This window comes from Pygocentrus nattereri, chromosome 10 (genome assembly GCF_015220715.1).
Source record: "Pygocentrus nattereri isolate fPygNat1 chromosome 10, fPygNat1.pri, whole genome shotgun sequence".
Taxonomy (NCBI): Eukaryota; Metazoa; Chordata; class Actinopteri; order Characiformes; family Serrasalmidae; genus Pygocentrus; species Pygocentrus nattereri.
Genome location: NC_051220.1, coordinates 19,516,064 through 19,536,744, shown reverse-complemented (window position 1 = coordinate 19,536,744; position 20,681 = coordinate 19,516,064). Strand labels below are relative to the sequence as shown.

The following is a 20,681-nucleotide window of genomic DNA, read 5'->3' as shown; positions in this document are numbered from 1 at the left end:
CTAGTCCTTTAGCATGTTAGCGGTCTGCAGAGCTGTTCAGCTTAAATCTAGTTAAACGAAACATTTTGCTTCATACACAGGCAATTTGTAAATTCTAACATGTGTATTCGTGAGATCCTTCTGGTGTGATTTTCCATTTTCAAGTGATGCATATAAAAGAGTTTTGAGTGCTAATCACCTCCCCCTGACAAGAATCTTCAGCCTGCTAAATACAGCTTCATAGCAACCTGCAGATACCATTTATCAGTCAGATAAAAAATCTAAATCACTACATTGATTCATCAAGAATGTAAATTGTAATCAATCAACTTTTTTCTATAAAGGAATCAATTTTAATCAAGTAACAGTGACACTACTACTACTACCACTACTACTATTATTAATAATAATAATAATAATGAATTTATTTTATGCAGTGCCTTTCTCTATGTTAATAACACTTTACAGCACTAAATAATATCAAACAAAGCATACATATACATATAGTCCCCCAGCAGGAGGGGGGAGAAACAGTGCCAAGTCCCTGGTTTGTGGCCTAGTGAAACTCCACTGCCGTCTCTGCCAGTTCTCAGTCAACGATGAAAAAAAACCTCAGGTCAGCGGGGCGAATTTCAAAACAAAAACTAATCACAAACATACCACAAGCAGTACAAAACAAACAACCAAAAAAACATGTAAAGCTGCAGCCCAAAATCAGCACCCAGCGTTCTCACACCAGACACTCAAACGCGAGCATGCACATGCAAGTAGTTTTAATATTAGATGAACGTTTTCAGACTTTGAGCTGCTTGAATTTTTTAAGTTCTAAAGTTATAATGACAAGAAACACCTCCTGCTCTGACACGATTAAAGCATTAAGCATGATTAATAATAGAGAGTGAGTGAAATGTGCTAAGTGGACTTTCCTGGGAGCCACACCAGAAAAGATGATTCAGATGGTCCCGGATGATCTAGACTGTGATGTAACGCAGGGTGTCCAAAACGTGCTGGACATTTCCGTCTCCATTTCCCATCCCAGAGTAGCATTATCATACCAGCTGAGACTGTGTTTACACCAGCAGAGAGACGCTGACAAGCAGCAGAACCTCCTCTTCTGCCTCCTGCAGAAACTAATAGGGCTCTCAGAGACGTTTGACAGATGAGCAGCGTCAGTGAAACACTCCCAACAGAAACTTTGTGATTTTTCCTTTTTGTTGAGAGACATTTGGTAATGGTTAAACAATCATGTTCTATATTAAGTAGTGCAGTGACTCTCTTTAAGCTTGATCTACAGGACACAAACAAAACTGCAGTGTCCTTGCCAGTTCACATACAGTATACATTACTTGCCATTGTATCTGCCATCCAACGAATTGTGAAATTGTATCTGGAGTATTTACATTTTGGAGGAAACATGTGACTACAGACTGTTAGTATTTGCTGTTTAATTCAAGCAATCACTCTGCTCACTCCAATAAACAGGCCCACCCAGCCTTCATACATTGACACCTCAGAGCTGCTGTTTAACATACAGATGTTTCTGATGAATACAAAGTGCAAAAGAGTGGTGTAACGTTACATATGAAAAACATTACATTTCTATTAGTGACCTATTCATCAGAATCTCTCTCGCTGATATAAACAGGCTTTCTGTTGGCTAACTGGACCATATTCAGTCTTTGCTACAGAAAGTGGGACATATAACAAAGCTAACAGGAATTTTGAGTGTTATCACTGTCTTATCCCTGACCATCACATTGCAAACAGAACATCCTTCTTGTGGTTTGTTACCCAGACGGAGGATGTATACTGTGTGAGAGAACAAAATAAAGCTATTCTGTCGCTTCTGACTTTCTGTATTGCCAAAATCACAGCACAAATTTTGTCTTTAAATTATGTAAATGGTGATTTTGTCAGACGATGTAATGTTTATAAAATCTGAATTTTAGCACTGTAGAGCAGACAGCTGGTTAACACGTAGTCTTAATAGGCTGCATTTCAGTTAATGTTTCATACTTGTCCTGTTATCTGACAATATAAACAGAAAAATATGTACATGAGAACTGCTTTATTGGGTATACAGCCATATTAGGACTGAGAGTAGGAGAAATGATACCAGATGTAAAGGGTGGACACCATTTGAAAATAAGCAGAATGCAAATATGACAACGATGTAATAAATATGCCAATTAGCACAAGATGTCATCCAGCGAGATTTAGCAAATGGAAAACAGGTAAACAAAAGGTACAACACGAATTACAAAGTTTCTGTATTAAATACGCTATGAAATGACCTACATGGCTGGCACATGTCTATGATTTAGTGATTGTATCACACTCTCAGCATAAGCAAGATTAAAAAGTTGAACATGTAGTCTCACTATTTGCTCTACTGCAGCTGTTGTTGAACATAGCACAGTGACTACACCCCTTGTCCTGCCCTCCCAAATGAGACACGTCTCCCTATAAAGGATGCCATTCTGGAGCCAGGTTCTCCAAGCACTTAGGATTGTCATAACCCACAAAGACCATATTATCTTCCCACTCTTGGTCATAAGTGGCTGCTCCACTGATTCTCTAAAAATTAAGTATCATTTTGGCACATCACTGATCTTAACTGTGGGGGTGGTTTCTGTAAAATTTAAGACAAACTAATAGCAGGCCTAGCACAATAATATCACAAAACATTTGCCAAATGACCAAAGCATAATTTAAAATAAACAATTATAAAAAAGATCTCATCCATTACATTTGTCCTCCACAGAGGTTCTCTTTTTCCTTTATTTATTCATTTTTTTGCAGTGTCAAACAATTAAGCATTAGAGTTATGCATACATGCATTTATGAAATAATAAGTATAAGCTGAAGGCAAAAATATACCATGTGATCTTCACTCCCTCCCATTGGCTGTATGCATATTGAAACACTCTCTGCCATTGGTAGATAGCAAAATAGCTAAGGGGCCACCTTCCCTTTGAAGTTTAACCCAGGAGTCAGGGCATGACTGCAGTCACAAACCAGGCTGCTCCTTATAGAGAAGAGAGTCTGGTACTTTTAACCACATGATGTGGCCAATAACTGCCTACTCTGTCAAGAAAAAAAGGCTGTTTGGCTGACATATATCCATCCATCCATTTTCCAAGCCGCTTCTCCGTCAGGGTCGCGGCGGGGTGCTGGAGCCTATCCCAGCAGTCTTCAGGTGGAAGGCAGAATACACCCTGGACAGGTCGCCAGTCCATCGCAGGGCAGACAGACAGACACAGACAGTCACTCACACACTCACACCCAGGGGTAATTTAACATGTCCAATTGGCCTGACTGCATGTCTTTGGACTGTGAGAGGAAACCGGAGAACCTGGAGGAAACCCACGCAGACACGGGGAGAACATGCAAACTCCACACACACATTTTTATTATTAAAAAATGTATGTATGAGTGTGTGTGTGTGTGTGTGTGTGGTGTGTGTGTGTATACACACACACACACACACACCACACACACACACACACACACACACACACACACACACACACACACACACACACAGGCCAGTAAAAGGTTGGACCCCCTTTTGCCTTCAGAACTGCCTTAATTCTTCATGGCATACTTTCAACAAGGTGTTGGAAACATTCCTCAGAGATTTTGGTCCATATTGATATCATAGCATCATGCAGTTGCTGCAGATTTGTCGGCTGCACATCTATAATGCGAATCTCCTGTTCCGCCACATCCCAAAGGTGCTCTACTGGATTGAGATCTGGTGACTGTGGAGGCCATTGTACAGTGAACTCATTGTCATGTTCAAGAAACCAGTTTGAGATTATATAAGCTTTGTGACAAGGTGCATTATCCTGCTGGCAGTAGCCATCAGAAGATGGGTACACTGTGGTCATAAAGAGATGGACATGGTCAGCAATAAGACTCAGGTAGGCTTCTGCATTTAAACAATGCTCAATTGGTACTAAGGGGCCCAAAGTATGACAAGAAAATATCCCCCACACCATTACACCACCACCACCAGCCTGAACCGTTACAACACAGGATGGATCCATGCTTTCATGTTGTTTATGCCAAATTCTGACCCTACCTTTTGAATGTCGCAGCTGAAATCGAGACCAGGCAACATTTTTCCAATCTTCTATTGTCCAATTTCAGTGAGCCCATGCGAATTGTAGTCTTAGTTTCCTGTTCTTAGCTGACAGGAGTGGCACATGGTGTGGTCTTCTGCTGCTGTAGCCCATCTTCTTTAAGGTTTGATGTGTTGTGCATTCAGAGATGGTATTCTGCATTCCTTGGTTGTAACAAGTGGTTATTTGAGTTACTGTAGCCTTTCTATCATCTCGAACCAGTCTGCCCATTCTCCTCTGACCTCTCACATCAACAAGGCATTTTCGTCCACACAACTGCTGCTCACTAGATATTTCCTCTTTTTCTGACCATTCTCTGTGAACCCTAGAGATGGTTGTGCATGAAAATCCCAGTAGATCAGCAGTTTCTGAAATACTCAGACCAGCCTGTCTGGCCCCAACAACCATGCCACATTCAAAGTCACTTAAATCACCTTTCATCCCCCATTCTGATGCCCGGTCTGCACTTCAGCAAGTTGTCTTGACCACCTCAACATGCCTAAATGCACTGAGTTGCGGCTATGTGATTAAGCCATCATGGAGAGGATCCATTCAATCCTCAACCGTGAGGGAACAGAGTTTATCTAAACATATAGAGAAAGAACTGTTTTATTCTGTTAGAACATTCTGCTGATGTTCAATAATGATTGGACAGCAAAGAGGTTCAGCTTCTGATTATCTCAGGTGGAGGGACTGTACTCAGCTGCTTGAGAACAGTTTCCATCTTACCCTGAAACTGAGGGTAAGGGCAGAGTAAAATTGACCGTTGCAATGGCCATTGTTAGAAACCTCCATGAAGCTTTGAGAATCTGGCCCCAGATGTCTCTCTCACAGTATATGAATACAGAATTATCACTCTAACAGCTCAGTGACTGAATGTTCATACTGGAATGCAAATACTGGAAAGTTGAGTTTGATTTTTTGACAAAGAACTGATTCTCACACATATCTGTAGGCAGAATGTTGCTGCAGGGCCTGTGTTTGTGTGTGTGTGTGGATGCTGTGTCAGAAGCAGCGGACGTGAACCATGGTGATCCTGCCCTAGAGGAACGCTGTTAATTACTAGTCACAGAGTTGACACACATTAATTACCAATCCAATTACGGTTACCTCTACCTTTCTCTCTTCTATTGTCACCCTTCACATTCTCTCTCTCCCTCTATAATACGTGTTATCTTATAATAAGCCACAATCAATCAGACGATAGAGAACACAAGCAATTGAATTCCCAGCGCTCACACACACACACACACACACACACACACACACACACACACACACACACACATGCAGAGAGGTTTGTTTATGTACCTTGTCAGGATATCAGGTTAAACATACACTGTGTCCAAAAGTCATGTCAAGGTTTATTTATATAACGCTGTTTACAACAGGCATTGTCACAAAGCAGCTTTACAGAAAAATCCTGGTCCAAGCTTCCCATGAGCCAATGGTGACAGTGGCAAGGTAAAACTCCCTAAGAGCAAGAGGAAGAAACTTTGAGCAAAAGAAGACTCAAAAAGGCAACCCAACCTCCTCTAGTCAACAGCAAAACAATACCATAAGAGCAATATGAACAGAGAACAGAGTTTTAAAAAGTACATAAACCTAATTTAAGGCAGAGGCAGCAGCAGGACTTTTGGGCCCACTCAAATTTTCCACAACATTGAGGTGTGGCCATGTTATCATGCTATACTATTCATTTTGTTACAGCTACAAAAGCCAAATTTCTGGGAGGGGGCACATGGGGGTTCTTCCCCAGGAAAAAAAACAACTTATATTTGCACATAAACTGACTATATGCACAATCCAAATTTAATTAGAGAACAGATAATAAAGCCACAGATGAAAAGATCCTGCCAATATGCTGTATTTTCAAACACAAGGCATAGGATGATTACAGGTGAGACTGATCAATGCCATAAGATTCAAACAGCTCTCCTTCTCCAACATTAAATAGGAAGCTATGCTATCAAAAGTCATGACTAGCTAGTGAGCCAGAAGGCCAAACAACTGGATTGAGAAATGGCTACTAACTTTAACTGGTACCAATTGAAGTCAACTAGCCAGCAAAGCAAACTATGCCTATATTTCTCAAATGCACTTATGTGTGTGTAACTAATTGCTTTTTTTTTATTTTTCACATGTTTCTGATGCTCTGCTAACCACTTCAGCAACACACTGTTCATCAGCCATTCAGCAGTGATGGGCTGTGTGTGTCTGTTGGCGCTACTGCTGTGAACAGATTTCATCTTGTATCTACCACAGGGAAAGAGAGTGTGTGTGACTTTTTGAGGTTTGATCTATGACATAATTACAAGAAAATGCATGACTCTGAATATAAAATAACAATAACTACACACTTTAAAAAAATCATAGTATTAAAATAAACAAAAATCTGAAAAATACACATCAAAGATTTTGTGGGGCATGATGTACCTAAGCTAAGTATCATACTGTGAATATGAATATTAGCAAGATACCTACATATTAATATACTGTATAATATTATTTCATTTCTCAAAAGTTTCCATCACTGAAAAAAACATATAGCCATTTAGAATGTGTCCTTTAATAATGGCTTACTATCTGAATTTGCCGTAGCATCTCGAAATTATTACTGAATATCTCATAATTTGTATCTCATTATAATGACTTTCATCTCATAATTATGACTTCCTGTTTTGTAATAATGAAATCTCAAAACTTAGAGAACATTTCTCATCATTTTGATGTAATATCCTATAATTATTAATTGCTATATCATAACTACGACTTGCTATCTCATAATTCCAACTTAGTATCTCATGACTCAATGACTTAGCATATCATTATTATTTAAGCAACAGAGCACGAGAGGGAGTGTGTTATCACAAAATAACATCACAGCTGTGATTTGGTCGCAGGCACAAGCCAAAGGCGAGTGCTGTAGATCATCAAAGTCAATGTGAGACCCTCAAATACCAGGAGATATTTTGCTAGAGTGAGGATGACCTAAACGAGACCAGGGCAGACACAAAAACCATCCTATATGACAGGGGTCACTAATAGGAGGACCGTGGTCCAAATCCGGACCAAAATGCTGTCCTATGTGCATCTGGACCTATAACCGATAAACTGTAGAATTAATTAATTTCGATAGGGTGGTCCTATAGTCATCGGTGTAACTTATCTAGCCTGTACTGTACCAGTTTAGTGGCCTGGGAGACTCACAGACCAATCGCATGGATTGTAAATATTACATGTGACGCTACTCATCCAATCAGATCTGTGCATTACAATGAGCACTGAGACTTGGGTGAGTGACGCACACACGGGGAGGGACGAAATGAGAAACAGCAGTCGGAGAAGAAAGTGAGCCAGAGGAAAGTTAAATGGCGTGCTCTAGAAAGAGAAAACTGACGAATGAATTGTACTTTATTTGATTTGACATTCAGTTGTTGACTACATAAGTTGCTATACCGTCTAAGCTACTTCAGTATACAGGATATGGCACTGAATCATGATGCAGGTTAGGCATTAAGATGTTCCAGATATTTTCGCTAACTGGCCCCACTGAATTTTAATTAAAGACCCCTGCTGTATAACATCAACTACAGATCAGGAAATTCAGTCATGGAATAAGACCACTAATTTGAATAAGACGGCTAATTTGAATAAGACCACTAATTTGAATAACACCACTAATTTGCCTTCAATTTCAAGATTAACTTTTACATTTCAGATAACAACACATGCTGGCCACAAAGCAGAGGGTGGTATTTTGCACTATTGACTTATGTGAAGACTGTAAATCTGCAGTAGAAAATGGGGGGATGGTTTGCACAGCTCCTTCTGAAAGCTGTGGTTGCTTTAGCATAGGTGTCCTTTTATTAACAGCAAGGTATTCCGTCATAACCCACCTTCATCTCTAAAAAACGTTGTGATACAGCCTACTGTCTTCCTTGTTTTACTGTTCCTCTTTATTTATTTTTCCTGGCAGTTATAAAAGCCTGTGTTTTGGCAGCATCTTCACCTGAATTAAAAATGAAATTGTGGTTCTTTCAGACAGTGACTGGGTTAAACCCCACATTTACACAAAGGGGCCCACTGGAGGGTTGCAGGATGCATAGCTGCTGGCACTGTATCTAGAACAAGTCATTAATTATAGTTTAATGAATAAAGCAGATTGATTAAGAATCATTCAGGAAGCCTAAATTGCATACAAATTAAATAAATAAAGATGGAATCTTTGTGGGCCCCAGTGTCTTTGGGACCCTTTAGTAAACGGAAGAATGTGGGACTCTGGAGCAGCCGTCAATGAGCCTAAGGTCCCCAGGCCCAATGCCAAACACCCAGAAATACCCTTGATTTTAAAAGAAACACTGGATGAGCAGGTGTCTGCAATTCTTTGTATACACAGTGTACCTTTATATTACATGCATGTATTCACTACTGTGCAAAGGATGTCTGGGAAAATGGTATGAAGAGTTTTCTCTTCTTCTTTGCTCCAAAACATTTATAAATCGAACAATTTCAAAAGCATTTGAACATGTCTCTCAAAATTCTGCTAAACTGGTACAAACACAATTAATCCAGTTCTATGCCGTTTAATCTTTCCAACAGACATACATAAAATATATTCATTAAAAAAATAGCATTTGATGAAAAGAGGCTGTCAAACATAGCAGATTTATTTTGATCAAATATAAGTATAATACAGCTGCAATCTGTTTTATTTACATGTTTTATGACATCTATGTTTTGACAAATTTGTGAATAAAGACGTGTTAAATTTATATGAGAGGATCTGAACTCAATGTTTACGTTTACAGCCATTAAGAGGGCAATTAAAATAATATGAGTTTTGTGGGGGTTCTGTGACTTATACACACACCTCAGTAATTGAAAAATATGTGTGCTGAAAATGGACTTTTATTGTATGAAAGAGTGTTAATGGCGAATCACAAGAAATATCTGCCCAATTACCATGAAAATGTGTAGATAACTTTGGGAATACAAGAACATGACTAAAAGCACTTTCAACTGGAACCTGTTTAACTAAATTAAATTTACCCATAATTCATTTTATATTGTATTACTTTGTGCCTGGCACTCCCCTACAGTAAATGTGTAACTTGTATAACTACATAATATTAATAATAATAATAATAACAATAATAATAATAATAATAATAATAATAAGCTACTACAGCTGGCATTATACATTATATATCATGTAGTTTTTCTTTTCTAATTCATAACCTTGAGACTTACTGAACTGATACTTCTTTTTCAGCTAAGACATGTTTTGAGTTCAAATTTGCTTCTTTAGTTTAAAGCTGGAGCTACAATGCTAACATTGCTAATAAACACTAGAGCTTAATAGCCACACAAATAGCTCGAAACATTTTGGTAAAATACATAAAAACTTCTCTCAGCCGGCTCAAACTGCATTAATTAAAGATGCACATTCTTGTTGATGTGGTTTAGGCCACAGCATGAGTTTCTGTGAACTATAAAAATGAGCAAAAGTTCATCCCTACAAGCAGTCACTTCAGACAACACCAGAACTGGTATCCACTGGTGTATAAAGTGGCCACCTGCACTTCTTTTCATTTTTAATAGTTTAAAGTCATTCTGAGTGGACTGAGAGAGAATCAGAGACAGAAACAGGTTGGGCTATTTGGGTGACTACTGAGTTCTAGTGTTTGTTAGCAATGTTAGCCTTGTAGCTGCAGCTCTAAAGTAAAGAAGCAAAATGTCTGACTATATCTAGGATCTAGGATCTAAAAGTAGAAAGACTAAAATCAGAAGTAAAAAGTGTTAAAAATACACAGATAATAACATCCCATCACAATATGAGTGAGTGCTATTTCAGTCTAGATTTGTCAAAGGATTGGATCAGCATTTTCTGGCGGCATCAGCCCGACACTGATACCATCTGATACTGATACACCATATCTAAAGTATACCTATTCATAAAAATAATCATGCACCCCATATATCCCAAAATAATTCGTTTTACTCTTTCAGAAGAAAATGAAACATGTACAGTGAAGTCTGAGACCACATTGAAAATCGGATCACACTCAAACTTAGAAATAAACAAAGTTTTCTAACATTGAAAAATGTAAACATTATGACAAAAAGGAAGAGGGAACATTTGATGTTCTGTCTGAAATGTCTTGGTCACTATTCAGACAAACACAAACGTCTACATTTTAAACATGTTCAGATGGCTCTCAGGTGGATCTGATGTACTGACCAGAAGCTTTTGTACAAACCTACGGAGTCCGGTCCAGCTTGAGCCAACACTGTCATTAACGCATCATCTGAAGTTCATGCACACATTCAGAGATTCTACCTTTCATCCAGATTGTTTTGTTGGTAAGATTATTTGTAATGGGGAACAATGTGTTAAATTAAAAAGGAATGCAAAACAGAAGCATTTCCACCAGGCCTACGGACCCCCACTTCACAAAGTCAGGACCACTGAGTTGGTCCTGCTGTAGGCGACCCCTGCTTTTGTATTTTTGTGGACACGTCTGTCCTAAAAGTGCATGAAAACAAACACCCACACGTACACACACGCAAAATCATTTCTCCTCCCCTTTCCCTCTGATTATATAAGCCCTCTCGCTGCAAGCTCAGATCAGATCAGTGAGCGCGCGCCCGCTAGAATGACGCTGGACTTCCCCAAAACGGCGTGTGTCCTCTCCTCTCTCTCTCATTCGCTCTTCTCCTCCCCCTTGAACACTCCTCTTCTCCCTCCTTCTCTTTCCCAACTCTACCTCTCCTGTCCACATCTTCGCCCTCACTCCTACCCTACCTCTCACGCGCGTGCACGCGCTCACAAGTGCGCGGGGACTGCAGCAGCGGGAGATAAGCGATCCTCCTCACATCCGCGTGCGTGCGTGCGTGATGTGAGAGTCCCTCCGTGTGAGGTGGACAGGGATACCCTTCTGGACCCTTCCGGAATTTGAGCGCTCCTTTCAAGCTCCTTTAGAGGGGAGGGAGGGTGGGGGGTTCTTTTTCCTAACACTTCCAAACGCCGTGGATGTGCAACACCTTGACACGCGCTCTCCCAGGGCTTGCGTGAGCGTGTGCGTCTGCGCGTGAGCCACTCCAGCCGAGCCAAGCCAAGGAGCACCTCCTTCATCATCTGCTGCAAAGCCGGTTAGAAAGCGCATGGCTGGGCTCGACGCGCCTCCCCAGAGTGATCCGCTACAGCAAACGGCAATGTCCCAGCGCCACGCGAGGCTCACGCTGCTCCTCTCAGGGTGAGTCTCCTCTTTCGCCTTCTCTCTTTCATTCCCACGTCACGCGCTGGAGAGGGAAAAGCTGGAGAGAAAGCTGCTCTCCAGACAGCGCTTAACTGCTCGATCTGGGATCTAGTTGGCCAGCGGTTATTTACTGCGCCGGGGCTCGGCGAGTTGGTCTTTTGTTGAGAGAGAGAGAGAGAGAGAGAGAGAGAGAGACAGAGGTGAATCATGCTTCAGTTGCTGCTCCACCGTAAGCCAATATTTCACGCCACTTCTTGACCTTTGGGTGATCAGAGAGGCTCGGCTATGGGCAAAGCAGACGGTGGCCAGGCTTTCTGTTAACATCGTGCTTCAATCAGTTATTTGAAGTGCCTGAAGGTTTCCAGTTCCCTGCAATGACACTGTTTTTATATCAAAGCCACAAAAATGCAGTGCAGACCCAGTCAGATTTGAGAAATCAAGAAATGAAATTGCATTCCCTAACCAAGCATCTTTTTTTTTTATCTGTGATCTTCAAGCGCATCTAACGAGAATTCACAGGTCATGTCATGCAAAATCATGCTTCGTCTCATTTTGGTCACACATTGCCTTCGTCTTGTAGTCCAGCGGGCTGCGTTCTCGCACACACTGTGTGAGCAGCATCTTCAAAGACCTCAGGTGTAGAAAACAAAAACAACCTCAAACATCTCTTCGGAACAACATTTAAAAAAGAAACTGGAAAAAAGTTGCTGAATTTAGCAGCTTCTGGAGTCAATGGGGTCAGCTAAGGGGTCAGTGAGGAACGGCTGCCATACTGGGGAAAAAACTGTAGTGCTACAGATTTGTGAGGCTGAGAGAGAAATTTCCTCCTTGTCACAGTCTGCCCGTGTGATGATCCCCTCTCTGTGTGAGAGAACGAGAGCGCCATGCTATGAGACATTCTTTCCTCAGAAAATAACTCACTCGCTCTCCCACTCATCAGTGAGAGAAACACCATATTACTTTTCATCTCCCTCTCCACCTTGAGATTGAACTCACCTCTATTTCTCCTTCTCCATAAGCATTTCATCTCTCTCACACTCTATCTGTCTCTTGTTCTCTGCATTCATATGTTGCCGGTTTCCTCTCTTTCTACTCCAGCCATCAAAGAGGCCACATCTAAATGTCGTTTTCTGTCTTTCCCCCCCTTGACACACCTTTGAGATGTCAGCCCCTGGCCTGACAACATGCCGAGTCAGGTTGTATTCCATCTCTCCCTTTCTGTCTATGTCGCACGCTTTCTGTCCTGCCTTTTTGCATCGTGACAGAAGACTGTTATATTTCTTTCTCCCATTTTAATGGCTTTAAATGCTGTTTTCCTTTAAGTGCATTACAATAACTATGTATATATCTGCCATATGAATATAACTCATACTGGGTTTTATGACATCAGAAAAACGATGAATTTACAAAGGGCAGCTTAGTTTCCACATATTAGCTCTTTAAAGAGGGAGCAAGGCAGACCCAGCAGAGAAGGCAAAACACTCAGGCATTTTCTTCTCATTCTCTCTGTCTTGCAAGGAATTAACCACTGGTCTCTGTACGTCCCACATACAAAGCAGGATCCCACACCTCTCGTCTGATTCTGTACTTCAGCTTGTTAGCGGGATTAGCCCTGCCTTTTTCATTCCCATCCATCCGTGCAGGGCAGTTTTAATAGCAGCCATTTGATCCCACTGTGTTCCTTCTCACTTTGAAACAGTTTTTGCCAATAAGGCAGCTAATCCAATGTCACGAAGAGCACCTTCATGTGAAGCTAGCAGCTGGAGGCAGAAAACAAGGTCAGCTGATCTCTATACAGCAGGGGAAAATGTGAGTGGTGCGTGAAACCTCATTCATCCAGCTCTAAGTGCCTGCACAAGAACAACTACCACACGAGGCAGTGAAGATATGAACCTGCTAGAGGCTCCAGCAGGCAAGCCTCATCTGTACATGTCATATGATCCAAACACAGTATTACAGGCTGGCCTAACTCTCTGCTTGTATTTACAGTTCTTGGAGAAACCCTGAAATGGGTACAACTTCACCAATTTAACCTTTACATCATGTGGAGGTTCTTTCAACTATAAAAAGGCTATTCCTCTACACTCTTAGCAAATATACGTCTATGTAGTACAAAAAAAAAGGTTCTATGACATAACAATAATGGAAGCTTTTTTTAGGGCTAGATTCTTCAAGGTGGCAGAAAAGGTTCCTTGTGCAGTGCCACAGAAGGGCCACTTCATGGAGATTAAATAACCTTTACATTCTTTAGAGAACCATTTTTATAAATGAGGTGTGAGTGTGAAGAACCTTTTCTAGGTTTAAAGATGTAATGCAATGTTCACGTAATGTAAAGGTTCTGGGAAGACCCCTTAAATATTTATAGAATCTGTACATTATGTGAAAGTTCTATAAATCTTTAAAAGGTTTTCACAGTCACAAATCCTCTCAAATGTAGATAAACCTTAGATAAACAAAAGTGGTTCTTCTATGGCATCACTTACAGAAGCCTAGGTAGCACCTTTTTTGCATTCTTTAAAAAAAAAGTGACAAAAAGGGTTCTTTGTGAAGCCACATAAGAACCATTTTGGTTTCAAAAGAATCTTTCAAGAGATGGTTCTATGGAGAACCATTTCTGTAAATGAGATGTGTGATGTATAGAACCTTTTGTAAGTTTAATGAACCTTCACATAATGTTACAGTTCTAGGAAGAACCCTTAAATTGGTATAGAACCTTTATATTATGTGCAGTTCTCTAAACCCAAGAAACCCACATATCCCAGAACCCATAAATGTCTTTCAAATATGGGTCTTTAGGGAACCTAAAGTAATTCTTTTTTTGGCATCACTTATAGAACCGTGTGATGCATCCTTTTTTGCAACCTTTTTTTGGTTCTTTTAAGAACCTTTCAAAAGACAGTCTTTAGAAAAAGCATTTTTCTAAATGAGATGTGTGACTGTACAGAATTTTCTTTTTACATTTTTTTCCAACCTTCACATAACAGAGGTTCTAGGAAGAACCCTTAAATTGGTATAGAACTGGTATAGAACCAACTGGAACCAAATGAATGTGAGGCTTCTTTAAACCCAGGAAACCCACATAGTCCACAACCCCCCAAATCTCTTTCAAACATGGCTCTTTAAGGAACCAGAGATGGTTCTTCTATGGCATTGCTCAAAAATCCTTTGTGACACCACCTTTTTTTAAGAACAATTTTAAATGGTTCTATAAAGAACCACACAATGGATTTTCCATCATTGAGTAGAGCCATTTTAGGCATACACAGAATTTAAGCATTCAAAGTTTTCATGTTTTATTTTTCTATACAAAATCATTGCTTTACTAAAGAATCTTTGAAGAACCCTCTTTTTCAAGGTTGTACAAACATAGCTCTCTAAAGAAATATCAATTGAAAAGTTCTTTAAGGAACCAAAACTGGTTCTTCTGTGACAGTGCTTGAATAAGCCCTTTTGGCACCTTTATTTTTAGTGAAATCAACAACCATCACAGCAATTCTGTAAATGACTAATGTATTAGTGGAGGATTGTGGCTGATCTGCTGTTTTAAAACTTGCCTTCTGTCTGAGAAATGCACTTGTCCAAAATATTTACATCAACATCTTGATTAGGACATGTTTTTAAATCTTCAAAATGTACAAATTCATATTAAATATTCAACATTTTCACAAAATTCTTGAACAAAACCCTGTAGATGTTGGGTAAACAGTGAAGGTTAGAGAGTTCGCACGGAGCCAACTTTTCAGCAACTTCACTTTGCACTTAACTGCAGTGTCCTTGCGTGGGATTTTGAGTCTGGGCAACCATGTGGAAGAAACCCAATGCTGCGCTAGCTTGAAAAATCATTAAACTTTGGCTAGTGGAAGGTTTAGGGCTGTAGCGCTGTCAACACTGAGTCCAGCGCAGAGGAGAAGGAGAGATCAGCTATCGCTGGCCACCTGCAGCCTGGGATTATTCAGAGAAAGATAAATCAGAGAGGGGATTAGATACATTATGACTAATGGAGTGAGACGGGACTGTGGAACTGAATCTGTCAGCACTGCCCTTGAAGCTTAGTCTTTACAAACAGGTATGCTGCGCTTTCTCCTCTGAAGATTTTGTAGAGGGAAATTGAAACATGCTTTTGATGATAGTAAGTAAAGCTTCCAAAGCGTGTTTTAGTATTTTTGGATTTTAATAGAGTCATTTAGAACATGCTTTTGATGATATTGATCAGAAATACTGCAAAAGTTTTCCTTTTTTATCTCAAATATACTGACAGTATCTATTAGTTAACAGAGCTGTGCTACAGTTGCATGGATGTATATGGATCATTCCATGAATCTGGTTCAAAATCAGAGTTAAAACATTTTGGACTTTTAAATGACTTGGACTTTAGAGTGAAATAATTTTGTTCTGAGTGATCCTATTTCTTAATTCTGTTTATTATTATTTTGACAAATGATGGAATATTCAATTTTGTCACTACAAAACAATCATGACACTACTGAAACTTTACCAAATGTAAACTCAAAAGCTCTAGGCAGCTCACGATGAGCAAACACTGCTTTGAACACATGTACACACATTAAAATGATAACATTTTTCAGTACAAGACGAAAATGTGAGTTTCAGGAGTGTCCATTCTTAAATGTTACACACTGATTTTCAGATTGTGGGACACATGGGAACAATGGAATAAAATTGCTCACCATGTGGCCACAAGGGGCAGCCTCACTTCCTGCACTAAATTGCAGGGGTGAGGCTAAACTAAGATTCCACCCACAGACTAAAATTCTTTGGGGCCAGCTTGTCCCCAAAGCACTGCATCACACAATATAAGACCTACTCATAAAGTTATTATGGTGGCTAATCAAAATCCACATGTAAATGAGGTTATACATATTAAAGACCTTCCAAGTGAAGCCCCTGCCGACTGCCAAAAGAAACAAAAAATAAAGAAACAAATAAAGCCAAAATTCTTATAGAGCTACGGCTTTTAAGTGGAAAAGGGAATTAACAGTAAATCTTTTGATAAAGATGCTTCAAAAAGTTGAAAGTTATAGGAAATATATTTAAAAATGTATATATATATATATATTGTATTGTATTATATGAAGGAATTGTACCTTTTCCAATTCATCATAATTAAAGTAATAATTTTTTATTAGAATTTAAAATTCAGTTGACATGCTGCCATTCTAATTACTATGGCAATCTGTTTGAGCTTTTATTTCCTATTCTTTCTTGATCTCAGGAATTCAATTTACACACATGAAAATGTAATTAAATTTCAACTAGTAATTATTTATTTATTAAAGTGATTATTATATAAAATATAATAGAAATATCATATTAAATATTATTAAATATTGACTAGTAAAAGTTGTTTTTACTTTACATTAATTTTTACTACTAAAACGTCATGTAATTCACATGTGTGAACTCAGTTTGTAAAATCCATTGTAAATTGAAAAATATTAAAAGTGAAAACTGCTTGTAAAATCAAATCAAACATGTAATTAGAGTCTCAACATGTCCCTTACTCCACTTTTTTTGGATTACAAGTTAAACCTGCTGTCCACACTCAGGTGGGATTCACCAAACACTGAATTTGCTGGTGGAAGAAGGGGCTGTTTTAAATACAGAGCTAGTTAAACCTGATAGTCTGAAATCCTGCTTGAGCAAGTCTTTTTCTCCTCTGTACTCCTACAACAGCAGTCAGAAGGTCTGCCGTGCAGCTCTGTCCAAACAGATTAAAACTGGGTAAGTGGGTTTTACAAGAAATTTCTTCTTAAAAACAGTTGGTGAATGAGTGTTATTGTATATTAGAACAATGACAAGCTCTTTTTCAAAAGAAGGAATTAAATGTGACATTTCAGTATGTTATGACAAGAGCAGCTCAAGACCAAACCAGCACTCTACTGCAATGAATGCAATAAAAAAAGGAATGTTCCTTTTTATATATATATAATTTAAAAAAATTCCCCAGATTTATTCGTTTACAATTCCACCCGCTACTTAGGACTCCCCCAGTCATACAATACTACCAATGCTAGGAGAGTGAAGGCTAGCACAAGCTTCCTCCGAGACCTGTAAACCAACCACCGCTCACACAACGTCACGGGACATCCGAACGAGCTTGGAGGAAAGCGTCAACCGCCAGATCTGTTATGTCAGCTAACAGACACTTGCACTGACTAGTATTGCGTTGAGTGATGGGGGGAGAAGGGGGGGGCCACTCTACCCACCCAGAGAAAGCGACACCAATTGTGCTCTCTTGGACTCCCGGCTACGGATGGCTGTAGCATCACCAGGGATCGAACTCACTATCTCCAATAGGGCCAACGCTTAGACAGTTGTGCCATATGGTTCGACGGTTGCACCACCTGATATTTTTAGACATTGTGAGGCAAAAAGAAACAACATGCAATGAAAATTGTTCTACATAAAAGAGGTATTGCTGAATAATTTAACATATAACATGTTTGAATTCATTTTTTTGGGTGAGGATAACTGGACACAAAAAAGCATGTCATGTCATTGATGCATAACTGTATTTATCTTATGTCTTTTTTAAGGCTTCCTAGTTGAGCTTTTTCAGGTAAGACAGTTACATTGGGCCTTCCTGGTCAAATTAGAGTTTTTTTATTTATTTTCTAATTGTTAATAAGAGCACATCCTTTAAAAAGTGGGCACATCTGCACATTTTCATGCATAATTACCATGCTTTTGCTAAATTTAACGTATTAGGGGAAAACATTAAATGTGGCCATTGCAAAAGGTATGGCACACTGTAGATTTTAAGTGTCATTTTCCCTAAATGTGGCAAGAAATACTTCTGTGCAGCCTTTTTCAGAAAAAATGGCATATTTAAGGTGTCCTCTATAGAGAATGATTTCACTTATTTTAACTTAGAAAACCAAAAAACATGTAAAATGACTGAGGGTAAATACAACTGTATATTTAGAGCCTATTCATGGTTTGTTATTGTGTAGACAACTTCATTTTTTATTATCTGGGCTTTGTTTAAAATGTTGATTTCTCAAGTAGTTTAAAAACTAGTAGATCAGTACCAATTAGATGACAGTACTAATTTAGACGAGTCTGTACCAGAAACACATTAAAACTTAAAACATTATTTATCCATGCAATTACATTTCTGTGAAACCTGTGTTTAAATGCTTATATTGATAATATACCGAGGTTTGAGAAGACAAATCGACTAAGCTCCCCATATGCACACCAACCTCTAAGAGACACTGAGAGGAAAAAAAAACTGTTAAATGAACTGAATAAAAAATGCATTTATACAAAGTGTTTTCAAGGAGAAATAACACACAGGCCAAAAGTCAGTTCTGCTGTGTCCGTCACTGGATCGGGACATCCATATCTTTATTGCTGGAAAAGGAAAACATCTAAAAAGAGTACAGTACTGTTACAGTAATGGACACTCAGCTGTAGACGCTAAAGTATGCTTAATTTTTATGAGGAACTGCTAGCCTGTTCGAACGGACAACATGGTCTGCTAAAGTACACAAGGAGATTTAAGAGGATTACTTTTGCAATTTTAGATTCAAAGCATTATTCATAATCCCGGGGATGACTGTGGCCAAATCACCAGGGTCGCAGAGAGACCTCTGAATAACAGCGCAGAGAGAGAGAGAGAGAGAGAGAGAGAGAGAGAGAGAGAGAGAGAGATTTGTATTGTATCAAGCTACATTGAGAACATTTAAATAAATTTAATAATTTATTATCTTTATGATTGTTATACAGTCATACTGTTATAACAGTTTCATGCTGGAGAGTACGAAAGGGCAACAATCTGAAACATTACTGATCCGAAGGAATTATTACATGATTGTAACCTGCTGCGAGAGCTTTGACTGCATATATTATATTCTAAAGCTTATAATATTGGTATAAGGCAATATTTGTATTTACTACAAGATATCTAGTTATGTGTGGAACTGCACATCTTATATTGATTGTCAAAGTTATTAGATTAGAAGTACAATAATATATTAGTTTATGTACACATCCAAACCACCAAAGAATGAATCTGTTTGTCTTAAAAGGGAATTCCACCATTTTTTTTAACATTTCTGTATAATTAAATGGTTAAGATGTAAACAGTGTCATTCAGAGTGGTTTGATGTGGAATGCTCTATTTTAGCGAGTCACAATGTTCACAGTAGTGGTGATAAGAACCAGACATCCAAAACATTATTGACTCTATATGCTCCCTCACAGAAAACTATTGCACAGTGGTTACAAATACGCGGCCTGATGGCTCAGACTTTGCGGTATGAAATTTTGGAGATAAAATTTTAGCATAAAATGTATGTGTCTGATCCACTCGTACCAGCACGTCCATGCTGCTGGAGTTTTTAAATACTGTGTCCACTCACTGTCCACTCTATTAGGTGGACCTGCGTTGTTGATCCACCCTGTAGATGTAAAGCCAGAGACAATAGCTCATCTCTTGGTGTACAGTATGAGCTGATCATCCTGTAGTCCTTCATCAGTGGTCACAGGACAATGCACACAGGATGCTGTTGACTGGATATTTTTGGTTAGTGGACTATTCTCAGTTCAGCAATGACACTGAGGTGTTGTTAAGTCTCTCTCTAATGAACCATTTCTCATCAAACCTCTCTTTGATTACATCTTAATGACTGAATACGCAGAAATTAAAAAAAAAAAAGTGGATTCCTTCAGCACGGACACCATAACATACATAATACATCTGGCTGGGTCTATGCAAATGGCATTCTTGTCTTTGCTAGATGAACACAAGGTGTGTTTCTTATTATAAAACATCTGTGAAATGATAATTAATAGCGCTTACAATAATGCTATAACAACAAAAATGCTCACCATTTTAATTTATTTAAAATAGATAAAATGTGATGAATGAATATTTATAATTCTACTGCTGGAGTACTCTGTTCCCTCATATTATCAAAGAAAGGCCTCAAGATCATTTTAAAAATAGAATAGCTTTCAGCCACTATCACATTCAATCAGTGACTCAGTGGTGTAAAGGTTTCTTCCAACAAGACTATCATTATATATATTTTTTTATTGAAAGCATGGAAGTTCCATGCAAAATGTCCAGAGAGAACCATTTATTATCACACCTGCAAATTACTGGCTACAGCGCTGTTGGCTTTTGTAAATTCTTTTACTGTTGTGTCATTCAGTAATCTGATTCAGCATTACTGTCTTTACAGTCATGTTACATTACCAACTTCAGTAATAGCACGGATGTTGTTACACAAACCAAACAATACAGAATTTTTGTCAGTTTTTACTTTCTTGCATTCTGTAACGG

The 20,681-nt window shown here is 38.9% G+C and overlaps 1 protein-coding gene across 3 annotated transcripts in view; it reads left to right on the top strand.

Annotated features, from left to right (window-relative positions):
* The first annotated feature begins 10,748 nt into the window (after window positions 1-10,748).
* insyn2ab (inhibitory synaptic factor 2Ab) overlaps window positions 10,749-20,681 on the top strand; it is a 70,417-nt gene continuing 60,484 nt past the window's right edge. For all 3 annotated transcript variants that reach the window (XM_017713427.2, XM_017713426.2, XM_017713429.2), the window contains exon 1: window positions 10,749-11,365. The gene's annotated coding sequence lies outside the window, so the exon portion shown is untranslated. The remainder of the gene's footprint in view (window positions 11,366-20,681) is intronic.